Source organism: Penaeus chinensis, chromosome 8 (assembly GCF_019202785.1).
Source record: "Penaeus chinensis breed Huanghai No. 1 chromosome 8, ASM1920278v2, whole genome shotgun sequence".
Taxonomy (NCBI): domain Eukaryota; kingdom Metazoa; phylum Arthropoda; class Malacostraca; order Decapoda; family Penaeidae; genus Penaeus; species Penaeus chinensis.
Genome location: NC_061826.1, coordinates 3,032,208 through 3,049,707, shown reverse-complemented (window position 1 = coordinate 3,049,707; position 17,500 = coordinate 3,032,208). Strand labels below are relative to the sequence as shown.

At 42.0% G+C, this 17,500-nt stretch overlaps 1 protein-coding gene across 4 annotated transcripts in view; it reads left to right on the top strand.

Annotated features, from left to right (window-relative positions):
- The window catches only part of LOC125027754 (ral guanine nucleotide dissociation stimulator-like), a 123,415-nt gene that overhangs the window by 25,119 nt on the left and 80,796 nt on the right, over positions 1–17,500 (top strand). Inside the window, exon 1 of one of the 4 annotated variants that reach the window (XM_047616883.1) lies at positions 16,871–16,953. The exons of the other annotated variants lie outside the window; for them this stretch is intronic. The gene's annotated coding sequence lies outside the window, so the exon portion shown is untranslated. Of the gene's footprint in view, positions 1–16,870; positions 16,954–17,500 lie in introns of those variants that run through there. 4 annotated transcript variants of the gene reach the window in all.

The window sequence follows — 17,500 nt, the reverse complement described above, 5'->3', positions numbered from 1 at the left end:
TGAACATCTTGTTAAGTGCTTGCGCAATGTCCTTGTCCGCCTGCTGGGTGAGGCCCGTTTGGCTTGAATGCGGGCGGGGAGTGTCCGTAGACTCGTGTCGGTCCTTTTTCCCATGTTAACTTATTTTTTTTAAATTCTTTTTTTAGTTTATTTGTGTGGGAGAAGTGGTTTCTCCTTTTTAACTCTCAAGTTTAACTCTCAAATAAAAAATCTATCATCAGATTATTTTTCTTTTCTTTTTTTTTTTTGTATGTGCCTATAAATTATGTCGGTTATCCTCTACACATTTATGCATATGCATATGTTCGCTATAGATAGTCATATAGGCCACTTATCTCCGTTCTGTTTATGTAGTCATATTCTACCATTTGATTGACACCTCAAAATGCGCAGTAAAATCTGAAACACGTGACCGGTCTACGACGTATTTACATGACATTGTTTTTCTGTACCATGACTGTTAGGTAATGTAGGCCATAGGAAATGCTATAGCCTGTGAATAGTAAAATGATGAAACGAAACGCAGTCCCATTAACCGTTCTTTGTACTCACATTACTAATTTGTGTTCGTGTGGTATGTGCTCGGTACAATTTTCCATCCATTTTCCAACCCACGGCGGGCGATTCGGAAATAGAGTTGGAAAGTGAAGAAGACGACAAAAAAACGAAGACTTTTGATTTGTAGACCCTGCATGATTTTAGTTGTTAATTTCTGAAACGGGTTGGGCGCTGCCATGCCCTTTGGTGTCGGCGTGAGCGAGGGCGGCGGGGGTGGAGAGGATGGCGGCTGCAGCGGCGGTGGGGGCGGTGGTGGCGGGGGCGGTGGCGGCGGGGGTGGTGGGGGCGGTGGGGGCGGCAGCGGATTCTCCCACTCTCGTTACGCGATGAATAATTACAGCCCTTGGAATTGAACGGTTTTGCGAAGTGACGACAGCACGCGATCGAAAGTGAGGGCTGGAGAGGAGACGGGAGAGGGGAAAGGGGTGAGGGGAGGGGAGGGGAGGTGAAGAGCCTGCAGCGGGTGCGGAGAGAGGAGGGGGGGCTGATGCTGGCTCGAGGCCTAGAAACTTTGGGAGATGTAAATGCATAAATTAACTGACATTTAGACTTGTTTGCTTTATTTCTTCATTTTTTGTTTTTTTATTTCAGGGAAATGACGCATTTTGCTGTTTGTGATTTAGGAGATTCTCTATAATTACCTCGCTGAATGCCATAACGTAATGCCCGACAATATATAAATGTATGATATTCAAAATGAAATTATCATATTTCTCTTCCTTGCTGACAAAGAAAAAAAATCTCGTTATTATACCAGACGGTCATCTCGCGTATTTACATGCGGGATGTTAATGCTATCCCACGATTAATTACCCACGGGCGTAAATCGGGAAAGAGAAAGCAGAAGGGAGAGATGGGAGAGAGAGAAGGGGGGGGGGGGAGGAGTATAATCTGCATTTGGAGGGAGGGAGAGAGGGAGGACCGTAGGGAAGAAGGAAGGTAGGGAGGGGGGAAGGAGGGAAGGAGAAAAAAAAGAGGAAGAGAATGAAAGAAGAAAGGAAAGGAAGGTAAGGATAGAAGGAGAGAAATGGACAGGCATGCAAACGTTTGTAGAAGTTCAGACGGATTGGCAGACAGACAGACGGTGAGGGGGGGGGGGGAGGGAGCGAGGTGCAGCGGGGGTGAAACTGGTGTAGGAGACAGAAAGTGAAAAGGTCCGTCATGTGGGGCGGCGGTTGTGAGGAGGAAATTTACATGATGTCAGCCTTCGAGTTGGGTAAGAGAAGGACTTTCCTCAGAGCAGTTTGTTTACTTTCGTCTCGTCTGGGTGTCGGTTTTCTGTAATATCTCTGCATCTGTCTCTTTCTCTTTTTTTCTTTTTCTCCTAACTTCCCAGTTCTTTCTTCCTTTCCCTTCTCTCTCTCTATCTATCTATCTGTCCTTCTATTAAATAAATAAATATATATATGTATACATATATGTATATATGTAACATTATGTATATTATATATATATGTATATTTATATATACATTATATATATAGATAGATAGATAGATTAAACACACACACACACACACACACACATACACACACACACACACACACACACACACACACGTTTGTGTGTGTGTTTTTTCTTTGTTTCAACTCACTTTATTGTCCTGTTTTAATCCCGCACTACAATTTATATTTTAAAAGTGAAAGAGACAAGGAAAAAATAAAAAACGACCGTTATACGAAATAAAGGCAGAATATAAGATAATTAAGGATGGCCGATGGAAAGTAAGCTTAAAGAGAGAGAAAGGGAGAGGCAAAGAGGATGACAAGGGGGGGGGGGGAGGTAGGTAAGAGAAAGCAAGCATAACAAAGTGCTTTTCCTGCACGTGTGACTGCATGTGTGTGGCTAGACGGCGAGCTCGTGTTGACACGCGCCAGGTAGCGTCGTGGCGTTTATCACTGTTGTAACAAAGGGAATAATGACTAGCAAGTTAACCCCTCTCCCCCCTGCCCCCTTCTATGTATGTGTTCGTGAATGTGTCTGCCTGATTCAGCCTGCATGCCGCGTCTGTGCCCGCCGTGACTGGCTCGTGTAACAACTGCTCTGCAACAGCTCTTGACATTGCGGTAGAGGATTCTGTTTATCTTTTTCATTTTGATTATTTTCCCTTTTTTTTTTTTAATTCAAACGCGAGAGACAAAATTCTCGATACAGTTGAACGATTTCGTAGAACGCCTACTGCGCTGTAACCTAATATTGTATCACGGGCTGAAATATACTGTTGCTATTTAGCTACGTGCATAAGTCGATTCTGCGGGTATCATGTTGGCGAGATGTGTTTTTTTATAATATTTACTTTTTCCCCCACTTGACAACAGCGGGCGGGGACGAGGGGGTGAAGGTTATTCGTCACAGAGAAACGTCCGCTCGACTGCGATTCTGTCCTTGGATCCGCTTGAGTTCGCCCGCAACGCATCAGCGCAGGCCGCCACAATGCAGCTTCTAATACACTAACGTGATTGGTCCTGGTTATGTAAGGCGCCCGTGAATTACGCTGGCATTGTGGACTGTCGTTGGACCATTGGGGTGCTGCTTGGTCTTGGGAGATGGGGGCGCTCTCGGAGGACGATTGGTACTTAAGACTTTTTTTTTATCAGGGCTTGGAGTCACTTAAGAAAATCCAGTCACACAAAGGCTAAATGGACGTCTTAAAATGTGCCCGTAGATTTGCCAAGACATTTGAATATCGCATGCCTGATTTTTTTTTATAACAGTACTTCAGTTTTTTTTTTTTTTTTTTTTTTTTAATGCTACAGTAAGCTGAAGTTTGAATAGTTATAGTTTATTACAAGTTTGGGGAAGCTGCGATTAGTTATGTAAGTTTACATTTTGGTCGGTGCGTTTGATATGAGGAAATGCGAGGTAGTGGTAATCGAGTTTCGGATTAGGGATATATATTATTGATGATATGTATGGTCTCTGTGAAGTAGCCGAATTGTAGAGACGATGGATTGACTAAAAAGAAAATAAATCGAAGAAATTTGATGCTCAAAAGAAACATTAATTCCAGGTTTAATCTCAGTATAGAGAAAAACTCTATACTGAAAATTCTTATCCCTACAGGTTCCACTACTTTGACAATTTGCTACTTGTTTATTACACAAAGAATAGTATGCTTGCATAAAAATCAAAAGAAAGTTTACCGGAAACAGGGGGGCATTATCTAGGGCAGTTTTTTTTTGGTCAGTAGTATAGCACTACCGGTGCCCCATGTCCGATAATGAAAATGTAGATTAAACACTGTATATGTGAAGGTGCGCAAGCACGCACAGCCCACGCACACACCATATAGATACGCGCACTCTATACACTCACACACACACACGCACACGCACACGCACACGCACACGCACACGCACACGCACACGCACACGCACACACACACACACACACACACACACACACACACACACACACACAAACACGCACACACACACACACGCACACACACACACACACACGCACACACACACACACGCACACACACACACACACACACACACACACACACACACACACACACACACACACACACACACACACACACACACACACACACACACACACACACACACACACACTCACACGACACACACACTCACACACACACACACTCACACGCGTACACACACACTCACACGCGTACACACACACTCACACGCGTACACACCCACACACGCGCGTACACACACACGCGCGCACAAACATAGACACGCGTACGCGTACACACACACGCGCGTACGCGTACACACACACACGCACGCGTACACACACACACACACGCACACACACACACACACACACACACACACACACACACACACACACACACACACACACACACACACAGTTGTCTATGTAATTTTGAAAATCTATATACAGTATATGTACTATCTGCACACACACCAATACAAGGGAAGGGCATTAGGAAAGTGTCGAGTCCCCGGGCTGGCAACACGCGTTCTCAGCCGTAATGTTTTTTTTCCCAGAGGTCGCGTAGATCCGCCTCATAGTAAGAGGACCGGAGGAGGAGGAGGAGGAGGACACATCCCTTCACCCCCGCCCCCCTTTCCTCGTTCCTAGGGATATTTTTAAGTGTCAGCGTTATGGGAAAACCGGTTTGTCCCTATCTTGCCCCCCGCTGCTCGCTCTCCCTGCAGTGACCGCTGGTGAAAGTAATTTACTCGGTCTTGCTCGCTCGTCATTTGTTTTCATTTATTTGAAGATGCGTTCAGTTTTGCTCTTTGGGTTTTCGCATTATTTTGGTTCAGATTTACACTCTTCTAAAAAAATGGCGTGAGACCTGATGCGAGATCCATTTGTTTGTTATTATTTTGGAGGGTAATAGTTCCCTGTAACGGGGTCGGTCCCACCCAGTCTTGTCCCTCTTGAACGGAAGGTAGAAAGTTTCGTGCGTGCTCCAAGGTCAGTCATTGTCCCCTTAATTACCAAATTTTCCCGGACGCACACCAGCCTAACGCGGGTGTGATGCAGGATATGGCCCCCGGTCGCTGGGCCATATGACGTCACGGAGGAAGTGTGACGTTGCGGGTCGATTTGTGACGTCGTGGGTAGTGATGACGGTGCAGTGACGTTGTTATGACATGCATCCGTTAGCATTTAAGTGTACAAGTTTAACTCGGCGTCTAAATGCGTACGCGACGGAGTGATATTAAGCCGAAACATTTTTGATTAAACGGATGTTGCGAAAGACGTGGCTGCCCGCCCCCCTCCTTGTGCTGCTCCTCGGCCGCCCATGAAGCACTAGACTCGGCTCAGATTTCAGTCCTCGCATGCATGTGTCTGCACACAAACCCGTCCTTTAAAAAAATAAGTGAAAATATGTACTGATAATTCCGACAGTGATATTTTTCATGGTTTGGGCTCTTAACAATATAGGGTCGAATTCCCTTAAGACCAGTAATGCTTGCTTGTAGGATTTGAGGAAAAAAAGTCCGTAAAGTTTTGAAAACTGGAATGGGTTTCTCCATTTACAGTGTTCTTACAAAGAAATGAATTACCCTCTGCCTGTGCTCGCTCATACATACGCTCTTGTTCAAGGTCGAAATGACAGTGAATTGAACGACAGACAAAAACAGCCGTGACAATAGCAACTATTGTAAGGGAATACCGGTTATATAGGCAATCATGATATCATTACACAATTGCTAGAAATTTCTGAGTCTGGTATTATTTTAATTATAGTATTTCACAACATCATCATACGTTGTACTGTATTTTTGTATATCGTCACAGTTGTTGCTTTATGTCACTACTTTCATCAGATAGTAATTTTCCATTGACTTGCCTTAGATGGTAAATATTAGATAGCATTTAAATCGTGATCACACACTCGGAACTGAAATAAATGGAAAGGGAGACATGAGAATGCCTTCGGTTGCTCAATTAGGAGAAAACGATCCCCGGGAAAGGCAGCGGTGGGTGAAACACAAGGGTTTAGAGAGCAGACGTGGGAATGGATGGCTTGGATTTAGGATTGGCGAGTTCTGGGAAAGTGTGTGGGATGGGAGGATTCATGAAATTACGAGGGGCTTGCGGTGACCCCCATGAGGAAGAGCGAGGGTTTGCTGCTCGTAATCGCGAGGTTACTTTTGTCATTAGAATGGTTCTTATTACTTTGGTTATTATATTGTGGTTGCTAATATTATTATGATCATGATTACGAGTGGTAGTAGTAGTAATAGTTATTTTCTTTTTTTTTTTATTATTAGTGTTATGGTCGTTGTCATTGCCGTTCAATTAATCGCTAAATTCGTTTTTTGTTACCATTTACATTAATGTAGTAGATAATTTAGTTTTTTTTTTTTTTTTTTTTTTTTGCAAGCGAATCAGGTTGAATTAAAGATTAAGCTCATAACGTGATTAAAACATCGTCGGCGGTTTTATCAAATAGGTACTCGTGAATTTCTTTTGGCGCTGAAACGAACTTACTTCAGTTTTATCGTCTAATCCGAGACAGCTCCTCCACGGAAGGGTAAGCATGACACGCGCATACTGTTGGTTATTTCAGCTAGGAAGGTCAGTGTGAGTCTGTTGCTGATCCTCTTGTCTCAAAGCGGATTGGAGAGCGTGATTCGGCACTTTTGTGTAATCCTCGCCGCTGTAGTAGCATCTCATGGTCACGTGATCACTTGTACTTTGTTTATATTCTTCGTTTGTCTTTTCTTGGGTACTGGAGTAGGGACGAGCGTGAGGTTAATAATGGTTTGGTCATTTTGCACTGACGTGTCTGCCTTTGGGTGCGCCTAGCTTGAGACCTTTTTTTTTCCCCTCATGCGTCACTATTTTGCCCTGGAGCTTAGCTTTGACGCATTTACTCATATTGTTTTTGAGGGAGACGTCACGACCCGAATGGTGTTTTTCTCGTCTTTTCTAAAACGGTGGCATCCCCTGCCACTGGAGGAGGATTGAGCTCTTTTGCGTCATTAACTGAGCAGTTTATATTTGTTGTTAACGTATTTGTATATAAACACTGTTTGGATATACTGTATATAAAGTATATATGTATATATATTATATATATAATATATAGATTTATATATATATCATATATATGAATGTATAAATATATATATGTATATATATATTTATATATGTAATATATATTTATATATGTAATAAATATGTATATATGTAATATATATGTATATATGTAATATATATGTATATATATATATGATATATATGTATATATACATAGTGTATATGTTTATATATATGTATGCCTATATATATATTTATGAATATATACATATATATACATATATATGTATATGTGTGTATATATATGTATATACTTATATATATACATACATATATACATACATACATACACACATACATACACAGTATATATATACGTGTGTGTATGTATATATAGATATGTATATGTATCACAGTGTATATACACATGTATATGTGTATATATGCGTATATATACATATATATATACACTTGCATAGTATATATGTATATAAATGTGTGTATGTGTGTGTGTGTGTGTAATATATTTATATATACATATATGTACATGTGTATATACATTATACATATACATATACATATATATATACATATACCTATACGTATACGTATACGTATATATATTTATATATATGTATAAATATATGTATTATACATATACTAACAATATATATATATATATATATAATGTGTGTGTATATGTAGTATTTGAGAATGTTTGCGTGTGCTTGCGTGTATGTGTGTGTACTTAGAGGTTATTTGCATCACAGGTACTTGAATGGGCCGGCATAAAAAAATTAATGATTTTTTAACTCATCAGTAGCTTAATGTTGATATTATTATTGGCCAGCATAGCGCCATTACTTAATGGGTAGTGGCATCACCATGAACACCTGTGGACTAGGCCTAGCATTGAAGTCCACCTGACGACGACGAGGCCCGAGATTGGTACCTTGTGCGTGTGGCTCGACCGTTACGTGGGATCGAAGGTGCCACTTATGTCACTCACTCAGTCTGATTGGCACGGACGGGCTGCGCATGTTGTAATGTTATTGCAGATGGTCGTTTCTCCGTAACTGTTTTCTCTCTCTCTCTCTCTCCCTCTTTCCCCTCTCTCTCTCTCTCCGTCTTCCCCCCCCCTCTCTTTTCGTGTATATGTGTGACATATTATCACCAATGGTGTTTTGCTTTTTCTCTATTGTCTAGGGTCAGGTTCTGAATCCATGTCCTTGATTCTTCCCCTTCTATCGTTATTGTTAATATTAATGTTAAGTTTGAATATATATCAATGACTTTTATGTCCATAGATGATGACATTTTTCTTTTCTTTTTTCCTTCAGGTAAGACAAGTCCGGAACAACAGACGCGTATCACAATGGGTAGTCGATGTAGTACTACAGGTAAGGGAAGTAAAACAATGTGTGTGTGTGTGTGTGTGTGTGTGTGTGTGTGTGTGTGTGTGTGTGTGTGTGTGTGTGTGTGTGTGTTGATCTGCTACATACGTGCGCGATGGTATACGCACCCCTGGCGAGGAGGCGTTCACCCGCCCACCTCCCATATATGGCAGTCTCTGAATATGCAAGATATGCTTTTGTCTGCGGGTGTACGTTCCGATCTGATTTTAATGTGGGCTCTGGCCGGAGAAGGCGCCGCGCAACCGGTGTACTGCGGTCAGGGCATCCCTTACGTCGGACCTGAGGCTGCGGGCAGGGGAGCCAACTCGCGGTTTAAAATGATGATTCAATAAAGGTCTGATTTCATTCGTCGCTGTGTGGTGCTTGAATGAATATATGTTTTATGTACCCATTATGTTCATGTTTCCTTAAGGTATAAGGAACGTTCAAACAGATCCATATGAATATTGAGCATGCCCCCTTCTCTCCATCGCGCACACCTTTAGCAGGAAATGGCAAGCAGCCCAGCAGCGCGGCGTCTCCAGCCTGCCTTACTTTCATTTACTTTTTGCCGCCACAAAATCCGTGTAGATTGTTGTGGGTTGGGTGCGGGGGGAGCGATGGAGCAAAAAGCGCTTGGTTTTGTAAGTTTTGATGACAATGGTCGCCGGGTGTGTCCCCCGGGCGTGCCTGACACTTGTCACTGATGGGTGCATTTTGGCGGAACTTTAGTCTTTCAGGGTGGTTGGTAATAGACAGGTGGCAAGCGCAGATGGCATGCGCAGATGGTGCTGATGAGGGGTGAGCGACCATTCCAAGACAGCGCGAGAAGGTCGACAAAAAAGAAAAAGCGTGGTGATCAGCTCCTCGACTTGGGGTTCGCGCGTAGAGTGTGGAATCTTGCTTTCGTTGTCAGAATCCTTTTAGATTAGTCTCATACAGAAACTGCAGCTATCATGTAGACTATAAGAAATTGGTCTTTCATACGGTACAGCAGTCGCCTCATTATTGTTTATGGAATAGATATGTAGCCCTCAGAGTCAGTGCACCCATCATGCACCTCGGCTGTTCGGCACCAAGTGTAAGGCGTATAGGCCTATGCGTGATTTAAGTGACACGCCATGGTCGCCTTGTGCGGGCCGTGTGCAATTATCTCGGCATCTAACCGCCAGAAGCAAGGGTCGTAGAGATGACGCTCCTTCCTGGAAGAAGTTTCAGGCCCGTGTGGAAAAGCCCGGTTTAAATGGGGTTATATAACTATGTGCATATTTATGATTCATATGGTTGGTATCGACTCTGTTTAATGTGTTAGCTCAGTGCATATATGGATTTAGTGCTCTGAATCCAGTGCGCTGTGCAATTAGGAATCTCGAGGAAAAGATGCGGTAGTACGATTTGTGTCCCTTCCGCCATTGAAGCAGGTTATTATGCAGGTGCACGTTATTTTCTCGGGGATGTGTCATTTGCTCTTTAGAGAGGCATGTTATTTTCTCGTCGTAGAGGACGTAGCGGACGTAAGACTTCAGCTGCAGTGATATTTTCTACGTCTAACTAAAATATGGAATATACGTCATTAGCATCGCACTATGAGACAGTTGTGCAGCATGTGGGTCGCCCAGTGCCAGTCAGGGGTCCAATGCGTAAACATGTAAGGAGAAAGAGAGGTAGAGAGGGGGGAGAGTAAGTTAGAGATAAGGGGAAAGTGAGTCGGGAATGAGACTAAGAGAGAGAGGGATTAGGTTGCGGAGAGTGACTGTGAGGGGGAAAGACAGAGAGAGAGAGAGAGAGAGAGAGAGAGAGAGAGAGAGAGAGAGAGAGAGAGAGAGAGAGAGAGAGAGAGAGAGAGAGAGAGAGAGAGAGAGAGAGGGGGATGAAAGGGAGAGAGGGGGGAGAAAGGGAGAGGGAGAGAGAGAGGGGGGTAGAAATAGAGAGAGTGAGGGGGGAGACAGGGAGAGAGGTAGAGGATGTAAGAAGGCATAAGATAAGGAAGGTAGAGGGGGAAAGGAGGAAAGGAGGGACAGAGTGAGTGAGTAAGTAAGTAAGTAAGTGAGTGAGTGAGTGAGTGTGAGAGTGAGTGAGAGAGTGGGGGAGAGCTGTGTTTAAACTCGAAAGAGCGAGGTGGACGCCGTGCGCGAAGGCCTCTGCCTGACATCACGGCGCCACCAGCTTGACAAACACTTCTCATCGGAGCAGCATTCTTGGAATTCGCCTCGCTGCTATGTCCACTCCCGTCTCTTGATGTGCGGAGAAATCGTCGAATTTAACTTCACTCGCGTTTAGGGAATTCGAATGATTTGCGTTTTGCAGTAAATTATTAGGGGGGAAAAAAATGCTTGGAGTATTCAGCCGACATTCATTTCCCTACACAAGACCTTGTGCATTTGGCTTTACTTGCATCGTCTCGGAAGTTTTTGTTGTCATGTGCGTCGTCTAATGGGACTTGCGTCATAGCTAAAGATAGCTCAGCTTTCCTTCTGACACCAACTTTAGCAATTTTTGTTTTACTGCATTTACCCAGATTTTATTTTATGAGTGTTTACAATTGCTGTAACTTTTGAGCTTGCTTCAAATAAGTGTTTATTCAAACGTTACCAAACTTTCGTGTCATAAAGTATGCCACCAGTATGACAGTTTCGATACCTTCCCTCAATATCACATAAGTAGTCTTGATTTTGTCCTAGATTTCTTCTATCCTTACACGTGTCATATTTCTTTCAGTATTCATTGCTTCTGTTGTGTTTTCCTTGCCTTAACATTGGGTTAAGGGTTTCATGTTCAAATTACTTATTTGCTTTGCATGCCTTCCCTCGTTGATTTGTTAGTTTGTAGGCAGAATCGATGTTTTTGTTCAGCCTTCCTGTTTTACTTCTTTTCGACGTCACTTCCCCTGTCCTTAAACGGTTCCCAGACCATTTCAATTCCACTAATATATGAACTGTATTATTCCCCAGTTCAGCCTTTCTTGTTTGTTTTTTATCGTGCTGATCAAGGTGGGTGTTATCCGAGATCTCGTTCCCGGGCACCTTGTTTAGATTTTTCGGTAAGAAATAGGGCTACGACGTATGTGCGGGCGTGTGTCACGTTAAGTCGCACGCTTAATAATTACTTCAGTAGGTCGTAAACTACCCCCCTACTGTCCTCCCTACCCCCCCCCCCCTACGCTGCGTAGCTCACCCCACCCACCCATCATTGCTTCAGGTAAACAAACAACTCTCCTTGTGCCAAAATTGCCCCCGCGCTGAGAACTGGCTCACGTGTTTCCGGCGCTACTGTTGTTTGGCCTGGCACGGTGCTTCTTCAGGCTCCAATTTGGCGTTCAGATGCTCTTGAGGAATCACAGCGGAAGCTTTAAGGTAAATTTGCCATTCTCCAGAGCATTTTGTAGACTGATTCCGTCTTTATCCCTTCAACCTCTGTACTGTTTTGGTCTGCCGTGCGGAACCTAGTGCCGGCTGCCGGCTCTTTACCCTTATTGGTTGTTGAGCTGTTCGCAGTCGTTGTCCCATTGCCTTTCGTTTATCGCTATGTCGACATATCTGTTTTCATAATGTCTCCTTTTTGGAGGTTGTATTTCAACAAGTTTTGTTATCAATAATCAATTTCCTCGCATACATTCATGTTAATAGTGTGTCTGGCTTTGACCTTTTTTCGGGTGGAACTATGCGCATGACGTGTTTCTTTTCTTTTCTTCACTTTTTATTTCTTCCTTAATTTTACTTTTTTATTTCCAGTCTTTTTTCTTCATTGCATCCATATTTTCATCCATTCCTTTCAGTTCTTCTTTTCTTTCTTGCTTCTTCCCCTTCTCTACCTTCGCTTCCTACATTTTTTATTCCCCTGTTTTTCTTAACTTTCTTTGCTTTTTAACCTCTATTTTTCTTCTCTCCTTCGGTTTTCTTTCTTTGCTCACGCCTTTTATCCCAATTTTTCTTCCCTCCTTCATTTTTTCTTCCTTTCCATCTTCCTTCTCTTCCTTTCCTTACATTCTTACTTTTTTCCTTTCCTTACGCCTTTTTAGCTCCTTTCTTCAGCCATTTTACTTCCTTTCTCTCCTCTCCTTATTCATCTTTTCTTTTTTTCACTTTCTCTCTTTCTTTCCTTCATTTCTTCCTTTCCAGTCTCCATATTTTTCCTTTCGTTCCTTACTTTTGCTTTCTCTCCTTCCTTGCTTTCTCATTTTTTCTTCCGTTCCCTCCGTCATTCCTCATCGTTTCTTCCTTTCCTTCCTTCCTTGCCTTAATCTTTTTTCTCGGTTTCCTTCCTTTCTCGTTGTTTCCTTTCGTTTTTTTTCCTTCTTTTCTTACCATCCGCCAGTCTTTCATTCCTTCTTCCGTTCCTCAACCTTGTTTTTTTCCCCCATTTACCCCACCTTTTCTCTTTCCTTCCTTCCTTAACTGCTTTATTTCATTTCCTTCCTTCCCTCCTTCGCACCGGTTTTGGGCACGTCAGCAGCGTAAAAATGGGCGATTTTTTTTTTTTTTTTTCCTCCTTTCGCAAGGGTAAATATATTTTTAAGTTCTGAAAGTGATCTGCTTACTCACTGTCAATGCCGTTATTATTACTACTGCTGTTATACTGCTATTGTTATTATTTTCATGAGTATTAGTGTCATATTATTGTTATTGTTATTATTATTGTTATTGTTATTATTTATATTTATATTTTATTGTCGTTTTATTATCATTGTTGTTATTGTAGTTATAATTATTATTATGATTATTGCTATTATTATTATTATTATTATTATTATTATTATTATTATTATTATTGTTATTATTATTGGTCTTATTATTTTGTTCGTTATTATTGTTAATTTTATATTAGTAGTAGTACTGTAGTAGTAGTACTATTGCTATTAAAATTAATATTGAGATTATTATTATTATTGTTATCATTATTATTATTAATGTTGTATTTTATTATTATTATTATTATTATTATTATTATTATTATTGTTATCATTATTATTATTGTTGTTATAATTCTTTTATTCATTATTTTATCGTTATGAATATTACTGATATTGTAGTTATTATCATCATCATCATCATTATTAGCATTACCATTTTTGTTATTATAGTTATTGTGATATTATGAGGATTATTATTGCTGTTATTAATTATTGTTATTATTATTATTATTATTATTATTATTATTATTATTATTATTAGCATTAGCATTTTATTATAGTTGTTATTGATTTTATAGTTATTATATTATGATTATTATTGTTGTTGTTATTAATTATTATCATTATTATCATTATTATCATTATTATTACTGTTATTATTATTATCATCATTATCATCATTATCATTATCATTATTATTACTGTTATTATTATTATCATTATCATTATTATTATCATTATCTTCATTGATTATAAAATCAAATGTTTTTGTGTTTGTCTGCGTGTCTGCTTTTAAGCTTTTACCTCAAGAACGGAAATGTAACATAACTTGAATTCTTTTATAGTTAGTTGATTGAGACATGCCCTGGAATTTAAAAAATATATATTCTGACGGTGGAAAGTTAAGATTGGAGTATAAATCAGGATTGAAGCCATTTTCGTGTTCCTTATATTGGCGAGTAATTATAGTCTAGTTTGTTCGAAACCAGTTAACCATGCTTTCGTTTATTTCTCGTAGGCTATATGTTCATACCAGTTCTACGGATCGTCTCTCCTATTTTATTTCCATAGTTATAGATTATAATGAACGAATAAAAAATGTGCCCTGGCGATATTGTCACTGTCCTGCCAAATGAACAGTTGTAGGTGCTTTTGAACAACAGCTGTTTCTCCTCAGAGTATTAAAGAAAATAGGCTCTATAATTTGTTATTAGTTATTCGGTTGCCATTTATGAGTTTGGAAGGTTAGGTAATCGTACGAAAATAAGATGACATTACTGAGCAAGTGTACATGGGAAGGTCGGTCTCTCGATGTGTATGCTTTTGAGTGGAATCTGAACGCGTGACGTGACGTTACGATATATCAAGGCTCGGCACCGGTTACGTTGGTAACGGTGAAATCGCCACGTATGATGATGGATAGCACGAGGCTCTCGAACAACCTCAAGGCTCGTACGTCTGGACGCTGCCGTTAATGCCGGATAGTTGTCGTACAGACAGAACGTGATTATGGCAAAAAGCTTTCCTTTAAAAAAAAGTCCTCCGAATGTTTTCTGATTTGTGGAGATGTACTTTTGGTATCACGTTGTTTAGTTCTGATTTTAAGATGTGTTTTATTTGTCCAAGAATCCCTCGTCATCACTAGAATTCCATTCCAATATGGAACATTCTTGCTACCAAATGCTATGAAATCCTATTGTGGAACCTGTTTTTCTTTCTTTTTTTCTTTAAAAGAATAAGCATTGTTTTGTGAATTCAGAAGGTAGTTATAATTTAAGGCAGACTTTGCTCACTATGACAAGGCTTCTGGGATATACAGTATAGTATTACAGTTTCTTAGACTTTAATACCAGAATTTATGTTTAATGAAATTTTGACTTTAAGGCAGGTTTGTTGGCCCTTTTACTGGGACCTAGCAGTTGTTTTTTCCCGCTCGTTGTTGTTGCAATTGTGAAGGAGCTATCTGGGTGAAAGTCTGGGAGCGACGGATGTGAGAGACCTACTCCAGCAATGGCGGCTGCTGAGACTTTATTCATTCACAGTTGGCTGTGCTCGGCGGGGTCTTAGGCGATGACAGTGTAGTTAATTTTTGTGGTTATTCTGGGGTGCTGTGTTTGGTGTTATCACGGCCGTCTTCCTGTGCGTTTAGTTATAAGGAAGTGAGATATCGGTCACTGTGTTTTCCGTGTTCAGTTTTGAGTCTCTCACGCTAAGTCTTTTGTAACAATGGCGGTGGTTGGCGGTGCTGTGTTGGCAACAATAGTATTTGTGGTTGCTTTAGTGATAGATGTCTGTGCATGACAGACATTGCAAGGCATTCGTCGTCTCTCGACGCGAATAAGGATGCAGTTGATCCCTAGCTACCATTTGATATCCATTGAAGCCTAGCTGGCTGTAAGATCCATGCCATACGCCAAACAGATTGTAAGGTACGCACAAGGCCTAACAGATGACCCCCGTGGGACCGCACGGAAGCCTCACTAGGGCGGCGAGGCGGCGTAGCGGCGGCGACACCAAAGACGGCGGAATCGTGACCCCGGCCGCGGTAATTTCGATGAGCGAGGAGAGTGATCCTGCTAGCGGTAGACCGAGTTAGCTCGGCCGCCCGTTACCCCCGCCCGGCCTCCAGCCTCCTCTCTGCTCTTTCCCCTCCTCGCCTTCGGCAGCCCACACAACACCTCTCCTGGGTGGGGCCTACAGGGCGTGTAGGCCTACCGCTCTTGATGACGATGTAGCCTGCTCGTGTTCGCCCTCCTTGGCACTCTCATTTTGTCCTCACAGGCCTTGCTCACTTTTCTTGCACTGCGAAAACAAAAACAGTAACTCATTCAAGAACCCAGCTCGATTACGCACAAAGGCCTCTCCGGCGTGACCTCGAGCGTGATACCTGGCTGAGTAAGATGGGTAACTAATTACTTCCGCGGCACAGGATCTGCCGGCAGGAAGCTGGATCCTGTTCAGGGCGGTAATGACGTTCTTAAGAGCTTCTTTCGGAGGAGATGAGATTGTGATGTGTCTGGGGTCGAGAATTGCATCCTGTTGTGTAGTAGACGGAGTAGAATGGTACTGATATATGTATTATTAGTTCAAGAAATATAACAAAAACATAATATACTGGTTTTAAAAAAATGTGATATACTAAACATCGATTATTGATCGTCTATGTACGAGGGATTCGTGTGGAAGATAGTAAAATTCATTTGCTAATTGTATGTTTGAGATTGCCGTAAAACTTTCTTAAACAGATATGCATTGCAAAATATTACTATGGTGGAGTAAAGGTCCCGCCGACGCTAGATGAGTGCATTTGTGCACTGAAAGGAAAGCCATTCAGTACGCGGTCTGAATAGGCCATGGAGACGATTAAAGGCTTTGGAAGTAAGAGGCAAGAGCAAGTAGTACGTACAAATTCAGAAAAAGTATTTTTAAGCGGAGATAGGGAAAGGGAGGGTATAAGAAGCACGGGTGGTTGTGCGTTAAAAGAAAAAAAATGAAGTCATAAGAAAAATAAAAACGGATGAGGAAAACTTTCAAATGTTTATTATATGTGCTAGAGAAATGTAGACGTGATAGTTACAGTGAGAGTCGGTTGAAGAGTGAAAAAAACAGTATCTGTAGGGCGTACGATAGAACCCATAACTAAGTGAGAGGGTGGATACAAAAGAAAAGATGAAAGAGGTTATAACAATAAGATTTCGGAGACAGGTACGGCTAAAAGAAGGAGACAGGTACACCTGGGGTGGGGGGAGACAGGTAGACTGCGGGATGGTGGTTGAGGTCGCCAGTATGTGGCTGGAACCCGTGGAAGGAGGGCGCGGGGCTCTCACCTCCTCACTCAGTTGAGGAGTTCAGAAGCTCGGTCGCTCTGTAAGTCCCTCTTCGTGTTACAACCTGCGAGGCTCCTTAGAAGTGCGGTGGTTATTTCCCGCTGTGTGAATTCAAGTCAGATGAAAGAGAGGAGACGTGAAGGCGCGGATGCAAGAATTGCTCTTAGCGCACGTAGCCAAGCGCGAGTGAGTGTAGTCGTCGGAAAATGTTAGTCATCCCTGGAACCAGCTGTGTTTACTGACGTCACTTACCAGGGTGCTCAAGGACTTCTTCGGTGACGATTTATCACGATCCGCCTTACGTGAAGTGTGATGAAGCAGGACACTTCATTTCGATGCAGGAATGCTGAAGAGATGAGTGGAAAATCGAGTCGTGGATGTGGAGTAGTATGAAAAGTGGTGTCCTGCAAACGAGGATGTTGTGAGTGGTGATGTTGTGCCCAGCCGAGTGCACTGGACGAGGAGTGGTGTGGCGCATGGGTATTGTCCTAGCAACATGGCAGTGGAACGGGTTGTGGTGTGGCGAGGTGGCGAGGGGCACAGGGTGTGGGGGGGGGAGGTGGAGGCGAAGGGGGTTACAGGACAAC